The following is a 22,101-nucleotide window of genomic DNA, read 5'->3' on the forward strand; positions in this document are numbered from 1 at the left end:
AGTCCATAAAGATCAAAAACAACCACCAGGTCGACCCATCATATCTGAGATTGTGTCACTTACTGCCATCCTGTTGCATTATATAGATCTTTTTTTACAAGATATAGTGATTGCTTTACCATCATATCTACAAGATTCTGCCCATCTTATCCAACTGTGCAAAGATATAATTTGGCAGGAAGGAGACCTCTTTATTACTCTTAATGTAGTGGGCCTCTATTCTAACATCGACCACACCCTAGGTTTAAAATCTGTTGAATATTATTTGAGGGAGAAGGGAAATCTCCCTGCAGCACAAAGAGAATTCCTTTTAAAAGGACTTGATATTATACTTAAACATAATGTTTTTTTTAATTCAGGATTCATTGTACCTTGAGAAGCTCGGCACCGCAATGGGGACTCGGGTGGCGCCAAGTTTAGCTAAACTTTTTATGGGGCGATTTGAGTGTTCATCGGTTTTATGAGATCCCGTTTTTAAAGAAAATATTTTGTTATATAAAAGGTATATAGATGACCTAGTTATATTCTGGCGCGGTACTGAAAGAGCCAGGGAATTAATCGACAATCTTAACCATAATTATCGGGGGATTTGTTTGCAGCAACTGTCAATAGCGATAAAATTACATATTTAGATTTAGATATCTCTCATGAAGACAATAAGACTGTTACAAAAACTTTTTGAAAAAGTGGATAGCAATAGTTACTTACATTTCAGAAGTGCACATTGCACCAAATGGAAAATAAATATTCCACAACAATTTCAACAGATACGAAAAAACTGCAGTAAAGCTTCGGATTATACTGCACAGTCTGAAATCCTTAAAAAGATTTTTGGATAAAAAATATCCACATAAAGTAATAAATTTTGCTTTTGGCAAAAATCTGAGTAAAACACAATGGGAATGTTTGGTGAATAGTGGACAGGAACCCAAAGAAGAGGGTGAATTTGTAGAGAAAAAAATTCTAAAACCCCCCTCCAAAAAAAAAATCAGTGTCGTTTTAAGTTTAACTTCATCACAGGTTTTAATAAATTAAATAAGCTCATAAGGAGAATTTTAAATAAACACTGGGATTTGCTATTAAGGGATTCTTTTTTAAAAAACACTCTACCAAATCATCCTGGTATCACTTTTAGGCTGGAGTCACCCACAACATATAAAAGTATGGTCCATTTTTCAAGGGCCAGAATCACACAAATGTTTCATGAACAGTGATCCATAAGTCATCCAATTGTTATGCAAGGATGCGATTTTCTTGAATCTAAGCATCCGTGTGACATCCGTATGGCGAGATTTTCTCACCGGCTTGCAAAATGGAAATATAATGGATCCCAATGACAGGTTTTAAAACACAAATGAAAGAATAGATATATACTCATAGAACACATATACAGTGCATTGCGAAAGTATTTGGCTCCCTGGAACTTTTCAACCTTTTCTCACATATCAAGCTTCAAATATAAAGATACCAAATGTAAATTTTTGCTGAAGAATCAACAACAAGTGGAACACAATTTTGAAGTTGAACGAAATTTATTAATTATTTTAAATTTTTGCAAAAATTCAAAAACTGAAAAGTGGGGCGTGCAATATTATTCGGCCCCTTTAACTTAATACTTTGTTGAGCAACCTTTTGCTGCGATTTCGCTTGGGGTATGTCTCTATCAGTTTTCTACATCGAGAGACTGAAATTCTTGCCCATTCTTCCTAGGCAAACAGCTCGAGCTCAGTGAGGTTTGATGAAGATCATTTGTGAACAGCAGTTTTCAGCTCTTTCCACAGATTCTCGATTGGATTCAGGTCTGGACTTTGACTTGGCCATTCTAACACCTGGATACATTTATTTGTGAACCATTCCATTGTAGATTTTGCTTTATGTTTGGGATCATTGTCTTGCTGGAAGACAAATCTCCGTCCCAGTCTCAGGTCTTTTGCAGACTCCAACAGGTTTTCTTCAAGAATGGTCCTGTATTTGGCTCCATCTATATTCCCATCAATTTTAACCATCTTCCCTGTCCCTGCTGAAGAAAAGTAGGCCCAAACCATGGTGCTGCCACCACCATGTTTGACAGTGGGGATAGTGTGTCCAGGGTGATGAGCTGTGTTGCCTTTACGCCAAGCATATCATTTGGCATTGTTGCCAAAATTTCGATTTTGGTTTCATCTGACCAGAACACCTTCTTTCACATGTTTGGTGTGTCTCCCAGGTGGCTTGTTGCAAACGTTAATCAACACTTTTTATGGATATCTTTGAGAAATGGATTTCTTTTTGCCACTCTTCCATAATGGCCAGATTTGTGCAGTGTACGACTGATTGTTGTCCTATGGACAGACTGTCCCACCTCAGCTGTAGATCTCTGCAGTTCATCCAGAGTGATCATGGGCCTCTTGGCTGCATCTCTGATCAGTCTTCTCCTTGTTTGAGATGAAAGTTTTGAGGGATGGCCGGGTCTTGGTAGATTTGCAATGGTATGATACTCCTTCCATTTCAATATGATCGCTTGCACAGAGCTGCTTGGGATGTTTAAAGTTTTGGAAATCATTTTGTATCCAAATCTGGCTTTAAACTTCTCCACAACTGTATCACGGACCGGCCTGTTGTGTTCCTTGGTCTTAATGATGCTCTCTGTGCATCAAACAGAACCCTGAGACTATCACAGAGCAGTTGCATTTATACGGAGTCTTGATTACACACAGGTGGATTATATTTATCATCATTAGTCATTTAGGACAACATTGGATCATTCAGAGATCCACAATGAACTTCTGGAGTGAGTTTGCTGCACTGAAAGTAAAGGGGCCGAAAAATATTGCACACCCCCCCTTTTCAATTTTTTGAGCTTCCACAAAAATTTTAAATAACCAATAAATTTCGTTCAACTTCACAATTGTGTCCCACTTGCTGTAGATTCTTCACCAAAAATTTACATTTGGTATCTTTACGTTTGAAGCATGATATGTGGGATAAGGTTGAAAAGTTCCAGGGAGCCGAATACTTTCGCAAGGCACTGTACATCCAGGTTGTTATCCCCTACACAGCCATGGGTTAGTTTTCCAACAGCTTTTTGTTGCTTTGGTAAAGAAGGACAGACCCCAATGAAATGCCCCTTTTGATCACAGATAAAACGCAACCCCGTTTTGTGGTGAACCACAAGAAACTCATTCCAAGGGGAGGCCCCTCCTAACTGCATTGGATCTTCAGAGCACACAGGAAGAACCTCAATTTTAGGGAGAACCATGGGGTGTGGAATCACAGCAGATCTATCCCTGAGGCATCTATCAATGCATATTGCCAAAGCCTCCAACGCCTCAGGAATTTCGTAAAGTGATAGACTTTTAATCTTTCAGACAGGCTGTGAGACTTTAGGAGGTACTCCTGGAATGGACCCACTGGTCGGTGGCAACAAACGTCCCATGGGCGAGCTGACCAGGTGGACCACCCCCTATACAGGGAGTGTTAGGGGCAGACCCACGGGAAACTATCACCATGGCAGCTGGTACCCAGTGAAGGACACAGGAGTCACAACGGGAGGCCGGAGAGGCTGGCGGAGGATCACTCAAGGACCGGAACACGGATGGCGGACAGGACTGGAAACTCGGAAAAGATGGCAGGGTCCAGGCACAGACTGGAGGACACAGCTGGGACACCAGAACAGGACGGAAAGGAGCCACGGACTACCAGGCCCTAGGAGAGAGAACAGTGGAGAGGATGGATAAGCGATAGGCAGGAGAGCGGAGGCTGCAGGCAGGGACATGAACAGCGGGACGTGGGGCCAGAATCACTTGCTAGGCAGAAATGATAATCAGGCACCGCCAAGAGGGAGAGATGGCATGATATAGGTAATGTGCCAGGGACTTCCGGGTCATGACCCCCTCTGAGCAGAGTGAGGAGAGCGTGCGCCTTCAGGGGGGATGGAGGGTGTGTGCGCTCCTGAACACAGTGTGAGCACCCATCGAGGAGCAGGAAGCCAGGCAGGGGCGCGCGCCCAACGGAGAGCATGAGACAGAGTGGGAGCGCGTGATGGGTAAGTGTGCCAGGGAGCGGGGAGCAGCGGTGAGACCCAGGGTGGGAGCTGGTAGGGACCGCGGCAGTAGCCGGGATGGCCGCAGCAGCGGCGTGACAGTACCCCCCTCCCTACGCGCCTCCCTCCGCAGACTGGAAAGAAACTTATCCAACATTCAAGGAGCCTGGATATTCTCCTGAGGCTCCCAGGATCTCTCCTCGGGACCAAAGCCCTTCCAATCAACCAGGAAAAAGGTCCTGCCTCTTTGCTTTTTCATGGCCAAAATGTCTTTAACCTCAAACACATCATCAGCGGAGACAGGTGGAGGTGAATGGGTAGTAGAGGCATGGAACTGATTGAGGATGACAGGTTTTAAAAGGGACACGTGAAAGGAATTAGGGATGTGGAGCGAGGCGGGAAGCCGCAGTTTGTAGGAGACATCGTTGATGCGAGCCAAGACCTCAAAGGGTCCAATGTACCGGGGTCCCAGTTTATGCGAAGGGATCTTTATTCAAATGAACTTGGAGGATAACCAAACCTTATCACCCAGATGATATAGTGGGGAATCCAAGCGCCTCTTGTCTGTGTGTCTTTTTACCCTGTCACGTGCCAACTCGAGAGCGGTCTTGGTCTCCTGCCAGATCCTGGAGAAATCCCCGGACAGAAGATCAGCTGCTGGTAAACCTGAGACAGGAGGAACCGGTAGGGGTACACCCGGATGTTGCCCATAGATGACAAAAAATGGTGACTTGGCAGAAGATTCGCTGATGTGATTGTTATAGGCAAATTCAGCCCATGGGTGTAAGTCAGACCAGACATTCTGGTGGGCATTAGAAAAATGTCATAGTTCACCAAATTCTGGTTAGTCCGCTCTGCTTGACCATTGGACTGTGGGTGGTACGATGAGGAGAAGTCAAGTGTGACGTCCATAGACCAGCAAAGGGCTCTCCAAAATCGAGAGGTGAACTAGACTCCTCTGTCCAAAACAATATGCTGGGGCAATCCATGGAGAAGGAAGATCTGATGGATGAAAACTTTCGCCAAGTCAGGCACTGACGGTAACCCAGGGTGAGAGATGAAGTGTGCCATCTTGGAGAATATGTCTACCACCACAAGGATGACTGTGCAGTCTGCAGACTTAGGTAGATCAGTAATAAAATCCATGGTGATGTGTTGCCATGGAGCCGAAAGAACTGGTGCAGAAGACCAGAGGGCAGCTGCCTAGGAACCTTGTTCTTGGCACAGGACAGACAAGAGGCGACAAAACTTCGGACATCCTGGAGAAGAGTAGACACCAGTAGTAGCGGGTCACAAGGGCAAGCGTCTTCTTAAGGCTGACATGACCTGCAAGTTTGGAGGAATGCCCCCAGCGTAAGACCCCTTTCCGGTCTTTCACTGGCACGAAAGTTTTACCAGGAGGTGGTGAAATTAGCATGACAGGTGCCACTGTGATGAGCCTGGAAGGATTCAAGATGTGCGAGGGTTCTTCCTCAATATCTGCAGACAAGAAAAACTTGGACAAAGCATCAGCCTTGAGGTTCTTGTTGCCGGGACGGAAGAGAAGGTCAAAATCGAAGCGGCTGAAGAACAAGGACCACCTGGCCTGCCGAGGGTTGAGTCTCTGTGCCGATCGAATATAAGCTAGGTTCTTATGGTCCATGTAGATTGTAAACGGATGTACGTCTCCCTCCAATAAGTACCTCCACTCCTCCAGGGCTATCTTGATGGCCAGCAGTTCCCTATCTCCAATGGAATAGTTTTGTTCTGAAGTGGAGAATGTCTTGGAAAAGAAACCGCACGTAACAAGTTGACCGGAGGCGGATTTCTGAGAGAGCACTGCTCTGGCCCCGGTTGCCGAAGCATCAACTTCGAGGATGAAAGGTTTATTAGCCTCTGGGCGATGGAGCACGGGTGCCGTGGCGAAGGCTTGTTTTAGAGACAAGGCGTTCTTGGCCTCGGATGGCCAGACGTGGGGATGAGCTCCCTTGCGGATCAAGGAGGAGATGGGACTGGTCAAAGCGGAAAAATGAGGAATGAACTGCCGGTAGTAATTTGCGAAGCCAAGAAATCGCTGAATTGCCTTAACGCCGTGGGGGCGCGGCCAGTTGAGCACGGCAGACACTTTCTCTGGGTCCATGCGTACACCCGAGTTGGAGATGATGTAGCCTAGGAACGGAAGGGAGAACTGTTCAAAGGCGCACTTCTCCAGCTTAGCATACAGGCGATTCTCCCTCAGGCGCAACAGTACTTGACGGACATTTCTCCTGTGGGTGGACAGGTCAGGAGAGAAGACGAGGATATTGTCCAGATATACTACCAAACAGGAGTACAGAAGGTCTCGGAAAATGTCATTTACAAATTTCTGGAATACTGCGGAAGCGTTGCACAATCCGAAGGGCATGACCAGATATTCATAGTGCCCATCCCTGGTGTTGAAAGCTGTCTTCCATTCATCTCCGGAGCGAATACGGATGAGATTGTAGGCTCCACAGACATCTAGTTTGGTAAATATTTGCGCCCCTCATAGCCGATCAAATAACTCAGGGATGAGAGGAAGTGGGTACTTGTTCTTGATTGTGATTTCATTAAGGAACCGATAGTTAATACAAGGATGAAGAGACCCATCTTTCTTCTTGACAAAGAAGAAACCTGCTCCAGCGGGTGAAGACGACTTCCGGATAAAGCCTCTGGCCAAATTTTCCTGGACATACTCGGTCATAGCTTGGGACTCTAGTGGATTCAGAGGATAAATTTGCCCCCGGGGTGGAGTAGAACCCGGAACAAGATCGATCGGGCAATCATATGGCCGGTGCGGGGAAAGACTCTCTGCCTCCTTCTTGTTGAAGACATCGGTGAAGGCCCAATAGGCCGAAGGCAAACCTGCAAGCCCCGTGGCAGGTGGCGAAGTTTTGAGAAGCTGCACAGGAAGGAGGCACTTAGTCTGGCAGGACTGACCCCAACGAAGAATGTCTCCAGATCGCCAATCCTGGACAGGCTCATTTAACCTTAACCAAGGAAGACCCAAAAGAAACGTATGGGATAATGAAGGCAGTATGAAGAAGGCTATCTTCTCTCGGTGCAAGGCTCCAATCTGTAACGCCACCTCTTTGGTGACCAAGGTAACGGTCTCGCGCAGGGGAACACCGTCGACTGAAGCTAACTGCTGGGGAATCTCCAAGAACCTGACAGGTATCCGCAATATTTTTACCACCTCGAGTTGGATGAAGTTCCCTGATGCCCCTGAATCGATATAGACCACCGCAGAAAAGTGTTTAGAACCCAGGATCAACAAAACAGAGAGGGTCAAGGGTAGAGAGATATCAATGACACCTAGGGAGGCCTCTCTTACCTGTCCTAGGCAGAGGCGTTTCACGGCCTCACCGGACAGGAGCGCAGAAGATGGATGGCGCTGCCACAGTAGAGGCAAAGACCGCGTGTGAGTCTTTCCTGGCAACGCTGTTCCGCTGTTTTGAGTCGGTCCACCTGCATGGGCTCCGGAGCTGACGCTGCGGTGGAAAATCGTGAGCAAGGAGGACTGCGTGCAGAGGGAGATGAGCGAGGAAGTCTTCTCTCCCTGGCGGCTTTGCGGGAATGCTCCTGGAAACGTAGGTCGATACGCGTTGCCAGGGAAATGAGGTCATCCATGGACGTAGGTGTGTCTCTCCCAGCCAACTCATCTTTAATTCGAGCAGACAAATCGCTCCAAAAAGCTCCTACCAGAGCATAATTCTTCCATCCAAGCTTGGAGGACAAAGTACGGAACTGGATGGCATACTGCCCAACCGAGACAGTACCCTGGCGGAGATTGAATAAAGACTCGGTGGTTGAGACCAGGCGACCGGGCTCGTCAAAGACTTTGCGAAAAGTCTCCAGAAAGGTTGCAAGCTGGGAGACCAAAGGATCGTCTCGCTCCCACAAGGGATTAACCCAGGCAAGCGCCTCACCCTCCAAGTGGGATACCACAAAGGCTACTTTGGCTCGGTCGGTGGGATACTGTTGAGGCGACAATTTGAAATGCAACTGGCATTGGTTAAGGAACCCCTGAAACAGCTTGGGATCTCCGCTATAGCGCGGAGGTTTAGCCAAGCGGGGTGACGGATGTGGAACCGCCGCCTGAACGGGGGCAGCAGCTGCGATCTGAAGAGCTATCAGGCAGTTATCCACCGAGGCTATGTAATTCAAAATGTGGGCCTGAGTGTCGCGCTGCTGGGCGAGCTCCTGCTGGAGACCGGCGATCTGAGAGGCACTCCCAGGATCCGAGGCCTGCAAAGATGACAGACGGGACTCCATGGATTTGAGGAACGACATTATCCTCGCCTGATTTCTCCGGAGGAACAAAAGTTCCTTTTGGGTCGGGGTACCAGTGGGATCCATGGCCTGATTATACTGTGAGACTTTAGGAGGTACTCCTGGAATTGACCCGCTGGACCGTGGCAACGAACCTCCCACGGGCGAGCTGACCAGGTGGACCACCCCCTATACAGGGAGTGATAGGGGCAGACCCACGGGAAACTATCACCACGGCAGCTGGTACCCAGGGAAGGACACAGGAGTCACGACGGGAGGCCGGAGAGGCTGGCGGAGGATCACCCAAGAACACAGATGGCGGACAGGACTGGAAACACGGACAAGACGGCAGAGTCCAGGCATGGACTGGAGGACACGGCTGGGAGACCAGAACAGGACGGAACCGAGCCACGGACTACAGGCCCTAGGAGAGAAAACCGCGGAGAGGACGGATAAGCGATAATGCAGGAGAGCGGAGGCTGCAGGCAGGGACACGCACAGCGGGACGTGGGGCCAGAATCACTTGCTAGGCACAAATGATAATCAGTGTGAAGCAAAAAAAAAAAGAAGAAATATGCAGCACTCACCGATGTAGCGGAAAAACTGTGAGTCTTTATTTCACATAATTTCCATCAAATGTGTGGACATGCAGGACGTAGAGGAATGCTAGGGGAGGGAGGTGCCGGACAACGGCCGTTTTGCGATTACTCGCTTCTACGGGTCCAGACCCGTAGAAGCGAGTAATCGCGAAACGGCCATTGTCCAGCACCTCCCTCCCCTAGCATTCCTCTACGTCCTGCATGTCCACACATTTGATGGAAATTATGTGAAATAAAGACTCACAGTTTTTCAGCTACATCGGTGAGTGCTGCATATTTCTTTTTTTTTTTTTGCTTCACATTGAAATATTCATGTTTTTTCATGCAAGCACCTCCATCTTTCGACTGAAATATATGCCGCAATACTTCAGATAAATAGCTCCGTCTGGTAATGTGGTGATTTGTGTGCCCTAGTATGCCGTTCATCTGTTTGCTCTTTGCTGGGATCATTCAACAAATGATAATCAGGCACCGCCAGGAGGGAGAGATGGCCTGATATAGGGGATGTGCCAGGGACTTCTGCATCATGACCCCCTCAGAGCAGAGTGAGGAGAGCGCACGCCTTCAGGGGGGATGGAGGGCGTGTGCGCTCCTGAATACAGTGTGATCGCCCGTCGAGGAGCAGGAAGCCAGGCAGGGGCGCGCCCGACAGAGAGCAGGAGACAGAGCGGGAGCGCGCAATGGGTAAGTGTGCCGGGGAGCGGGGAGCAGCGATGAGACCCGGGGTGGCCACGGCAGCGGCGTGGGAGCCGGCGGGGACCGCGGCAGTAGCCGGGATGGCCGCAGCAGCGGCGTGACACAGACCTTGACATAACTGACTTCCAAGAGCAAAATTATTCCACCAGGTGTCGGTATCCAATCTATGGAACTCTGAGCAGAATTCCTCTGCTGGCCGGTCTTCCTGCTGGACAGGGACCAAGAGATGAACACACATGTACAATGGCAAATCATAGAACACTACTACAACAACTCCACTCCAACCACTTGTCTTTAGCACTCAGCACAGGAAGACTAATATTTCATTGGCAGAGACAAGAATAGAGCTGCATGTTCCTGACCAGCATGGAAAGGGTCATCAACCTCTTCAGCACCAGAAAAAAAACAAAATCCATTTAATATGAGACACAAATCACACCATCTCCAAAGAAGTCCTGCGATTCATTAGCCCATGTGACCAAGCCCGCAGCCACAAACAGTCTATTAGACTATACAAGTTTTCAGCCTGCTCATACTAGAAATGGGATCCCCGTTGGACAATTTTTAAGAACAAGGAGAAATTGTACATCGGATGAGGTGTTCCGTGAGGAGGCCTTAAGTCTAATGAAATGCTTTAAAAAGAGGAATTATCCTAAGAGAAGTATCTCACGAGCATACCAACGAGCAAGCGGATGTACACAGGATTCTCTTTTGGTGACACGTGATAGGACCCGGAATTCAGGCCCCCGGTTTATCACACAGTATAACAGCCAATGGTCACAGGTGAGAGAAGTGCTTGGGAGGCATTGGGGCATACTCACAACAGACTTACAGACATCTGGCCTTGTGCCCGAATGGCCTTGTATAACAGCAAGGAGGGCCACGAACTTTAGGGACATCTTAACAAAGAGTCACTATATGAGACCAACTATTGGGTTGGATAGGGGAATTACACTTAGGGGCTCGTTTGCATGTGGTAACTGTACCATATGTCCCCACATGCAACCCAATAGAGATTATTTTATTAATCCTGGGGGATGGCACTAGGCATAGGTTAATGTCATACATTAACTGCAAGACTATTTGTGTGATTGATGCACTGATTTACCCATGTCACCAGGTCTATATCGGTCAAACTTCTAAGGAACTGCTCCTAAGGATACAGAAACATTTCTCAACAATCAATTTGGCGCAAATTGATCAAGCCAAGGGCAAGGCCTTGACACCTGTGGCTGCCCATTTCTTGGCCCACCACACTGGTAAGGTCATCAATACTAGGGTGGTGGGATTGGAGATGGTATCATTATCCAATAAGGGGGGTTCGCCTAGGAAACTATTGTTACAAATAGAGTCCCGCTGGATTTTCAACCTGAATTCATTAAGCCCGAGGGGTCTGAATGAGGAGCTTCTGTTTACTGTTCTTTTGGGTTAATTATTTATTGTGTTTTTCCTCTTTTGGCAGTTGCTTTTTCTGGAATTATCATCAATGGGGGTTGTGGCGATGTCGTGACTTCGTTGGGACTACACCCAAGAATGAATTTTGCGTTGATTCTATTTTTGTTTTGTATAAAGTGCTTGAATAAATCCTGGTCCATTTGATCTGAGTCATTATTATTTTTGGATGTATTTAACATTCATGTTGTGGAATTTTTCCATAGTGTTGTTAGGGGTCCTTTATTCTGGATTGATGTATTCCTGGTTATTAGCAGATTCTAGGGGGGAAGAGGAGGGGGTTTGTTCATACATCGGGACGGTTGTCCGGTTTTGACCGGTGGATTTTTAGGTTCATCCATTTTTGGATGGTCCTTCTATTCATACACTATATATTAGTGGTTTCATTAGACCCCATTGGACTCGCTTGAGAGTTTGGGCTCATGAGGACCATGGTTTAGGATTGAGAGGGGGTATTCTTGGGATTTAGGTCAGCTTGGATTAGGGTAGTACGCAATTCTGTCTTGGACATGAGGATGGAGGTTAGTGATTTTGGCTACTGGATGAGTGTGCATTGGTGGATTACTCATCTTTGGGGGGAGTTATTCACACACACACATATATAGGGCTTTTGTGATTCGGTTTGAGGGAATGCATATTTCAACCACTAATGGATCTCCGTTAGTGACATTTAATAGTCTGGCTATGGCACCCTTGTATGTCCATTGATTTTCCATCTCAGTAACTAAGGGTACTTTTAAAGATCACTCTATAACATGTTCTAATGCTCCTATTTGAGGGCATATATGTTTCATTTAGCAACATGGATCTGTGATAGGGACATTTGATGGTTCATTCATGTCATCTTTATATGCTTACCAATGCCCTTTCCCTGTGCTTAAGGGTATTTTTGGGAGATCCTCTAATGTTATGGTTGGTTTTAAATAACTTTATTGCTATAGGTATATGATCTTATATTTCCCCTTTTCCTAATACCCTACCCCCCTCTCTTCCCCCCCTTATCTTTCAACCCCCCCTTTTCTCCTTTTCTCCCTTCATTTTATAACAGTTTCTATTATTTTCGTTTTAGTGCTGAGATATCCATCTACCAATAATATTCATATCATCTGGGACAAGGGGGAATAGGGTCTAAAATATGTTTTCAGGGGTTACCTATGCATCCCCTTCTCCTACCCCCTTATTTGGTTCTGAGGTCCTTGTCATAGATCATAGTGTCATCATATTGATTTGGTCCCACTGAAATGTCATGTTTTGTGTGCCCTTCCTCTTGTGTATTTGTATTGTTTCATTGTCTATGTATGTTCTTTGTATGTTTTGTGCTCCTGGGAGTGATACACGCAGTGCTCTGCATATTTGCGCTGGTCTGCGCTGATATTGTTGACAGATTGTTTTAATGCGCCTCACATAGTCCGACCTGCATCCCATTGGACGCATGTGCACATGCCCAGTGGCTCATAAATACATCACTGTGCGTTCCACTGGGCGCAGGCGCCTTGGGGCTTTCACTGCTGTACTATATGGGTTTATACAGAGCATGCACGGCCGCCATTTTTTCTTTTCTGGTTCATGTGACCAGGACGCCGGTCTGCATGTCTCTATCAGGGCCGCCGGACGGAGGGGACTTCCCGTGTGGCACGTGAACGCCCACCTGAACTCCAGCAAGGTATTTATAGCACCCTGGACCACGGTTTAGTCACTTCCCCTGATGAAGCCGTACTGGTTGCGGCGATACGCGTGGGGTATGGTCCTGGGCAGGGCACCCTATTGTCTGGTTCTTATTGCAGGCTCTGATCTCCCGTTGTGGGGTGGATGTTGTCTGGTTCCTGTATGGTTTGGCATTGCCAATTAGTATAGGGGTTTTTCCTTGGGCTTATCATGGCCAGTGTATTTAAACCAGGCAGTATTGACGTTTATATGGGGTGGTTTTAGTCCACCTAGTGGCCATGTAGTGTTAGGGCCACATGGTCCTCATGAGCCAAGTGATAGGGAGGTCGACGGCTTATTGGTATAATTTGGTCACACTATATATAGATGTTTATATTACATTTGTCTATTATCTGTTATATTCAAGTATCATGCATGTTTTGGATGCCTGTCATGTTTTTATCATGATTTTAATGTGTAACTCTTTGTATCAATAAAACATTTTCTAGTTTCACCATAACTGGTGCAGTGTGCGCTTTGTTGCAGTGGTACTTTTCTCTTAATTTTCACTGCTTATTTTCCACTGCTGCAGCACCTGGCCCTTATATATAACAGGATATTGTGCACAGTTTGGTGCCCCCAGAATTGTTAATTGTATATATCTTACAGGGGGACATGACACCTTCATGACAATAATATAGTATGTTAGCATAATACTTGCTTCTTATTTTGTTAAAAATAAATTCATATTTTTCTGTAGGATAAGATATGAAATACGAAAAGCAAGCATAGAGGAATCAGTATGTCTTGTAAAAAGACAGATAGCCCTGTCACTGCTTTGGGAACAGGATAGAAAATGTGATTACAAAACTTCCTTTCTGTTTTCATAGCACATTCAACTAGACAAATTCCTATTTGACAAGTATGTATTATTATGAAGTGATGTCAGGTGAAAACTTCCTTGACAACTGAGAAAAAGCATTCAAGGTTTAACGCATAATAATGTTGAGCTTCAGTTTTTTTTAACATACTTAGACTTAACTCATTCGTATTATCAACTTGTGTTATAGCTGGACTATAATATATGCTTAACAGGGACAATTATAAGACATGTCAAATCAATTGAAATGGATTAAATTGCATTAATTAATTAGTTAGTTAGCCAGCATGAAAATAGGCAAGTTTGTGATTGACTTTCTTTTTTTTATCTGCTCTGATTCTCCTGATATGTGAGCATTTATCTTACAAAAGTTCCCGTCTCACATAGCGAGATCACTGTTGCGTCACCGATTTGTGATGCAACAGTGATCTCGCCTGTGATCTCGCTACATATGACACATAGTGGCGATCGCACCCCTGCTGCGATGTCGCTGATCGTGCTCGAATGTCCTGGGCCATTTTTTGATTGCTAGTGTCCCACTGGCCAGCATGCATCGCTGTGTTTGACAGGAACAATGACGAACGACCTTAATACTACAGGTCTGAGAGACAGGGTCCCAACGACCATCGTATCGTTCTATATCGTTGCTGCGTCGCTGTTGAGATCTGACTGTTTGATATCTCACCAGCGACCTCGTAGCGATGCACCAGCGATCCCTACTAGGTCACATCGTTGTCGGGATCTCTGGTGCATCGCCAAGTGTGACAGTACCCTAAGTGTACAGCTTGTTTAAAAGGATATCAGCAATCAGACCATGGCCAAGCATGTGCAGTAGTTACATTCCAGGGTGAGGAGTTAACTTCTGATATAACACTCAGCTCTTCAGCCCATTGATTTTTATACTGCAATTAGCTGGTCACCTCCCTCTCCCATCCTGTCAGTTTCTGATGGAGCTACAATTATCAGTTTTGTATAGTCACAATTCCTGGCACCTTGCATTGGAAGTTTCCAGAGCATTTTTTCTAATCACGCCTCATGCTTTAACGAGTTGTGCGATTTTTAATTTCCCTGTTATGTATGCATGCAAATATATTGATACCAGTGTGTACACCACAGAACAATTATAATAGCAGAAGTAAACTGATAGGAACTGTCTCTCAAAAAAGAGTGCTCCCCTCCCTAGCAACCATGAAGTAAAGAGACTAGAAAGCTGTGTACTAGTCAAGAGACAACTTGAAAATACCCTTTTTAGTTTCTAACTGGGCTAACAAGCCAGGGGTTTCTAGGTAGTTCATATCCTTCCAGGGTTTTATCAGGTTGCCATTATATATGGGAATGGGCTTTCTTATCCTGCATCGGTGTGCCCTATAATTTACCTCTCCCACCTTATAGGGCCAATATCACTGGTTAAACAACTTGTTCTCCCTTGTGGGTACTAACACAAGTACTTGAGCCCCAGACTTCAATTGTCCCACTCACTGGATTTTACCTCTTGGGCCTTGAGGAGGCACGCTTACTTGTCCTTTTACTTTGTTCCCATGATACAAAAAAATGACTATACAGAAACAGACTATTGCAAACGACTTCTAGAGAACCACATTTATATTTTCCAGAGTACTTTTTAATGTTAAGACTTTGAACTGGGCAGTCCCAAAATTCATGAATTCCTCCAAATCAGGGACACTAGCTTCAGGAGAAGTTTCCTCATCCTCCTAGCCAGTACAGTGAATGGAAATTCACCATTTACCTTATGTGACTTTTTTATCATTATCGACTCCTAGCAACATACTGGACTACTTGGTGCTTTGGCTTTATCCCACAATTCCAAAAACAAAGGAAAATCTTGACTGATAACAATAGCATTCTGTGCATATGTTGACTGATGCCATGGGCTAGTTCCTCTTCCCAAGGCCTAGCAACTACAGAAATGTGGACCTGGCAAGTGTCACCAAACTCCTTGAGTCAAGAAGACCCATCACTTGGACACCATTCATAGTCACCTAGCATTCCTGAGGCTCCTTGCCAGGATGACAAACAGCACTGCAGGCAGGCCAGGCAAATTAGGGGTAGCTTTGGCCTATGCTGCAGTCCATTGGCTACAAGATCAATAGAAAAACGACTGATAGATGACCCTGAACTTGACACCTCCAACAGATAATAGTACGAGTTGTAACCTTTGAACCAGGCTGTGACACCTTCTGGTTTTTTATGCATCCCTCAGATGTGGTCATGGACCTCTAGAACTGTGACCTCAAGCTCTCTTGATTGCTCAAGTTTTCCACTGCCAAGCATCTTTCCACAAGGCTCACAAGGTCTTCTGCATTATGGGAATTTCCTTGGGCAACCCAGCTTTGTGCGAATTTCGGTAGTGCGTGGATAAACCGATCCACTACCATTCTTTCCACCAACTATGATACAGTACAGGTCTCGGACTGCAGGAAGATTCCACAAGGTCTAACAGGTTGAACATCTGGAGTGGGGGAGGTATGTCCCTTTGTTAGTGCCAAATGTGCAGCTGTCTTGCCTGGACTGCCAGGGTGTTGGGTGTCGGGTTTCTTCCTCTGCACAGGAGGAATCCCAAGCCTTGCCTTCTGCGGTCTCCAATTCAACCTCAGCCATCTATCCCGGCATCTTGCTCAGGCTACTTCTGTCGGTTTGGTTGCTGCTGCCACCCCTGGGTCAGCCATTGCAACCTGCACTAGCCAGCAGTGAGCAGCTCCTGGGACTAAGTCCTTCCTTCGGCCTACTGAGCATGCCCGTGGGTCGACCTCTCATTGGAGGTCAGGGGTCACATGCTCAGATCCTGTTGCTGCTCCGATTGGATCACTAGGAAGGTCCCGGAAGGCTGCAACTATAAAAGGTTTGCATGGCCGCCCGGCCTTGTGCTAGTATAGAAAAATGTACTCGTGTGTGTGATGATGGATTCATGTGTCTGACTCCTTATGATTCCCTCACTTTGGCTGAGCATGTAGTAGGGTTATCAGAGCTAGAGTCAGCTCCTAGTAGTGGCATTGCCTATGTGCCACAGCGCACCCATTCCTCTTCATGAGAGTTAGTGCCTGATTGTGCCACCCAGCACAAGGTACGACTGTACCGCATATACAACAGCGTCCATCAGAGAGGTACCGTGCGCTGATAGTGCGCTTTCCAGTCCTAAGCTTAGGCTGGTTAGTGGCGTCTACCAGTGCGGCGCTGCATGCACTTTGAGCGGCCCAGCTTTACTGTTGTTACTTTATCCTGGCACTGCGGTTGCGGCGCCAAACTCTAGTGGGTCTAGAGGGACACTAACCCCAAGTCTTTGGGGTCGGTTCCTGTGACCAAAACACTAGCGTTCACTCTGCGGTATCACGACCCTGTGAAGCAACAGGGCTCACCTTCTATTCACCGGGTGAAGTTAACCAAGCAGCAGTTTGCATCTCTGCACGGTGGACCCCGGGCTGTGAACTCACCTCTATACCATCTTTTATTATTTGGTGCGTTCCATCAGCCCTAACATTATACTAGCGCCAGGGTCTGGCTAATAATGGCAGATGAGCAGCAACTCTACAGGTACATCCAGCAGCTGTAGGGCAGGTTGGCGGCTCTCGAGCGTTCAACCTCAGCTGTGATCATGTGGTTTAGAGTGCCTTGCAGTTCCTGGTCACTCTGAAGCAGGACTTCCTAGGACCGCGAGTCACCCATGATACCGCGCTCCAGCTATTGCAGCTTCTCCAGCTCCAGCGTCGGCTGTCTTAAATCCAATCTGAGATTCCTGAGGTCCAATCGTCATCCTCATTATCAGGTGGCAGATCTCTACTGATTAAATCAGCCTCACTACCTCTTTTTACCACTAGAGGGAGCCTGGAAGAAGAACTCACAACTGGTAGACCAGAAAATGAACTCACAACAGGGAGGCCTAGCATAGAGATGAGGCCGTATGACAAATGGAGACGGTTCTCTCAACCCAGGGGGCAAAGTGTAGTAAGTGCCCGGTCTCAAGAGCCGGGGGTTATGCTGTGTGCTCCACCCCACAGGTTTAAACATAGGGGGAGGTATGTGGTGTAATGACCACTGTGTCCGCTAGGGGGTGCTGTGCGGATGTCCTAGAAGAAAGGATGAATGGCAGAACCATGAAGGACCGTTATGTATCTCAAGGTGGGTGGCCTTGAGATGGAGACTGATGCATGTATTGACCAGCAGTAATACTGCTGAGGTGTCATTTCTAAGTGTAAGGGAGAAGTCTCCAGGTAACTAGAGAGATGGGTGGGCCTGGTTACCTACAAACCCACCCAGGGTGTGTGTTTAAACACTGTTTTAAAGAGTGTGAAAATGCCTGAAGGACCTGTGATGAGGTCAGCGTCTTGTGACCCAGTGGGTGTGACTATGAACAATATAATGTGGTGAGGGTGAGTCACAAGGGGTGAATGCTGGGACCTGGTTGGTCCAGTGTGGAAGGTCCCGCTGAGATGGAGCTTCCTGCCTGACAGCACGTGTGAAGTGGCTGTGAGTAATGGCGACGTGTGCCTGTTAGTTCCCTGGAGGGAATGGATGCATGCAGCATGGAGGAACAGCCGTGAGAGAACCCTGACGGGTGAAATAATTATGAGGCTGAAGAGCCTGTGTATGCTGGACATTGCTACCAGAGTGAAGCTATAATGGACGCTATGCTGTTATATGCCGTTTATGTTGCTTCTGTGGGTTTATGATGGAGGAATAAACCGCATGGACTATGTTATGATTCATGAAAACACGGTGCCGGATGTGTTTTGTTCGCTGCCTAGCGAGGATCCCCAACTGAATAACAGCGCTACCTCTCACAATCTTTTATGAACAATATTTTCTGGGACTTTGTGGATAAGTTTTTGATCATTTATCTGGATGATATATTGATTTTTTCCAGTGATTGGGACTCTCATGTGGAACATGTCCGGACTGTGTTCCGGATTTTGAGGGAAAATTCCCTGTATGTTAAGGGATCGAAGTGCCTCTTTGGTGTACAGAGGATTTCATTTTTGGGATTCATTTTGTCCCTCTCAGCTATTGAAATGGACCCGGCCAAGGTACAGGCCATTTATGATTGGGTTCAGCCCACTTCTTTGAAGGCTCTCCAGAAGTTTTTGGGTTTTGCTAATTTCTACCATAAATTTATAAGTAATTTTTCTGGTATTGTCAAACCACTGACTGATCTGACCAAAAAGGGCGCTGATGTGGTGAATTGGTCTCCAGAGACAGTCTCGGCATTTCAGGAGCTTAAGGTAGATGCTTCTGAGATTGGTGCAGGAAACGTTTTGTCCCAAAAAGATCCGGTGACTTCAAAAATGAGTCCCTGTGCCTTCTTTTCTCGAAAATTCTCCCCATCTGAACGTAACTATGACGTGGGGAATCGGGAATTGTTGGCCATGAAATGGGCATTTGAAGAGTGGAGACATTGGTTGGAGGAAGCTAGACATCAAGTTGTGGTCCTCACCGACCACAAGAATTTGATTTATCTTGAATCAGCCAAACACTTGAATCCTAGGCAGGCTAAGTGGGCCTTGTTTTTCACGTGTTTTAATTTTGTGGTCTCTTTTCTTCCGGGCACTAAGAATGTTAAGGCAGACGCCCTTTCTAGGAGTTTCTTTGCGGATTCTCTTATTGTGACCGAGCCTACTACCATTCTAAATGAGGGTGTAGTCCTTTCCACCATTTCACCCGATTTGAGACGTGCCCTGGAGGAATTTCAGGAGGACAAACCTGAACGTTGCCCTATGGGAAAATTGTATGTTCCTAACCAGTGGAGGAAGAGAATAATGTCTGAAATTCATTGCTCCGCGTTGGCTGGTCATCCAGGTATTTTTGGTACCAGAGATTTGGTGAGTCGGTCTTTTTGGTGGCCTGCCTTATCTCATGATGTCAGGAATTTTGTGCAGTCCTGTAGGACTTGTTCTCAGTCCAAACCCTGTTCTCGTTCTAGTGGGTTGTTGATGCCCCTGCCGGTGCCTAAGAGTCCATGGACCCATATCTCAATGGATTTTATTTCCGATCTTCCTGTCTCTCAGAGAATGACTGTAATCTGGGTGATTTGTGATAGATTTTCTAAGATGATCCATATTGTACCTCTCCCAAAATTGCCATCTTTTTCTGAGTTGGTGCCCTTGTTTTTACAGCAGGTGGTTCGGTTGCACGGGATTCCTGAGAACATTGTGTCGGACAGAGGAGTCCAGTTTGTTTCCAGATTTTGGAGAGCTTTTTGTTCCAAACTGTGAATTCAGTTATCTTTCTCCTCTGCATTTCATCCTCAGACCAATCGGCAGACTGAGAGAACAAACCAGACTTTGGAGTCCTATTAGAGATGTTTTATATCTGCTGATCAGGATGACTGGGTCTCATTTTTGTCCTTGGCCGAATTCGCGCTAAACAATAGAGCTAGTTCTGCCACTTTGATATCACCCTTTTTCTGTAACTTTGGGTTTCATCCTCAATTTTCTTCAGAGCAAGTGGAATCTTCAACCTGCCCAAGTGTGGACACTGTGGTAGAGAGAATGCAGCAGTTTTGGGACAAAGTGGTGGATAAGTTGTCCCTCTCTCAGGAAAAAGCCCAACCGTTTTCCAACCGGCATAGGACCATTGGTCCCCAGTTTAAAGTGGGTGGTATGGTTTGGTTGTCTTCAAAGAATATTCCTATGAAGGTTGCGTCTCCAAAGTTAAAGCCAAGATTCATTCGACCTTATAAGATTTTGGAGATTCTTAATCCTGTTTCTTTTCGATTGGCTCTTCCAGCTACGTTTAAGATCCATAACGTGTTTCATAAATCTCTGTTGAAGAGGTATGTGGAGCCGGTAGTTCCTATGGTGGTGCCTCTTGACCCTGTATTGGTTAAAGGCAATGTGGAATACAAGGTAGAGAAAATAGTGGACTCTCATTTGGCTAGACGGAGACTCCAGTACTTTGTCAAATGGAAGGGTTATGGCCAGGATTATAATTCTTGGGTCTCTGCTTCTGACATTCATGCCGATAGATTGGTTCGTGCTTTTCACCGGTCCCATCCTGATCGGAACCGGTGGAGTGGATGAGGGTTCGGTGACCCCTCCTCAAGGGGGGGGTGCTGTTGTGAATTCGCTTTCTGGCCTACCTCTGGTTACTGCTGAAGGTGGTGGAGCTGGTCAGGTTGACGGAGGGGTTGCGAGTTCTCTTTCTGGGCCCCCTCTGGTGGTTACTGCAGGTAATGGAGCTGATCTGATTAACAGAGGCTTGCCACCTGATAATGAGGACGGCGATTGGAGATCTGGGGTTTCAGACTGGATTTAAGACAGCCAACTCCCTCTATCACTGCTGGTGATTTTTTCCTGCCTCCTGAGGTCTTCGTTTCCAGCTCCGTGCATGCTCAGCTAAGTGTTCTTTTGCTATTCTGTTCACATTTGATCTGGTTTTGTCTATTTCAGTTTTGTGTGGGTCAGCCAGCTCCAGCTGGGGCTGTGCTGAATCACCATCCATATGTTACTGCTTGTGCCAGTTTGCTTTTGTCCCTTATTAGACTGGCTTCTTTTTGCTCTGCTTTCAGAATATACCAGAGTGCTGATATAGTGGGCGAAGTCGTGCGACTTCAGTATTTTTGCATCAGACGTGTTGGACCTTTTTGCAGGGTTTTTTGCATGATTGCAGACAGTGTCTTTCCTTTCCTGTCCTGTCTAGTCAGTGTGGGCCCCATCGTTTGCTCAGTCTATTTTCCTGCCTGTGTTTGTGTTTTCATCTTGTCTCACAGACAATATATGTTTGGGGGCTATCATAGTAACATAGTAACATAGTTATTAAGGTTGAAGGAAGACTTTAAGTCCATCTAGTTCTACCCATATCCTATCCTAACTTGCCCTAACATTTTGATCCAGAGGAAGGCAAAAAAACCCATGTGGCTATCAGTAAGCTTCACATTGGGGAAAAAAATTCCTTCCCGACTCCACATAAGGCAATCAGACTAGCTCCCTGGATCAACGCAGTATTAAGGAAACTAGTGTATATACCCTGTAATATTATACTTTTCAAGAAAGGCATCCAGTCCCTTCTTAAATTTTAGTAGGGAATCACTCATTACAACATCTTATGGCAGAGAGTTCCATAGTCTCACTGCTCTTACAGTAAAGAATCCGCGTCTGTGATTATGCTTAAACCTTCTTTCCTCCAGACGTAGAGGATGCCCCCTTGTCCCCGTCACAGGTCTAAGAGTAAAAAGATCATTAGAAAGGTCTTTGTACTGTTCCCGCATATATTTATACATTGTAATAAGATCACCCCGAAGCCTTCGATTTTCCAAATTAAATAACCCCAAGTGTAATAACCTATCTTGGTATTGCAGACCCCTCAGTTCCCTAATAACCTTGGTCGCTCTTCTCTGCACCAGCTCCAGTTCAGCTATGTCTTTCTTATACACCAGAGACCAGAACTGTACGCAGTATTCTAGTGACTTATATAGTGGTAAGATTATGTTCTCCTCATGAGCATCTATGCCTATTTTAATGCATCCCATTATTTTATTTGCCTTTGCAGCAGCTGCATGACACTGGTCACTTAATGTGAGTTTGTCATCC

Source organism: Dendrobates tinctorius, unplaced genomic scaffold (genome assembly GCF_039654945.1).
Source record: "Dendrobates tinctorius isolate UK_male_01 unplaced genomic scaffold, ASM3965494v1 ptg000031l, whole genome shotgun sequence".
NCBI lineage: Eukaryota > Metazoa > Chordata > Amphibia > Anura > Dendrobatidae > Dendrobates > Dendrobates tinctorius.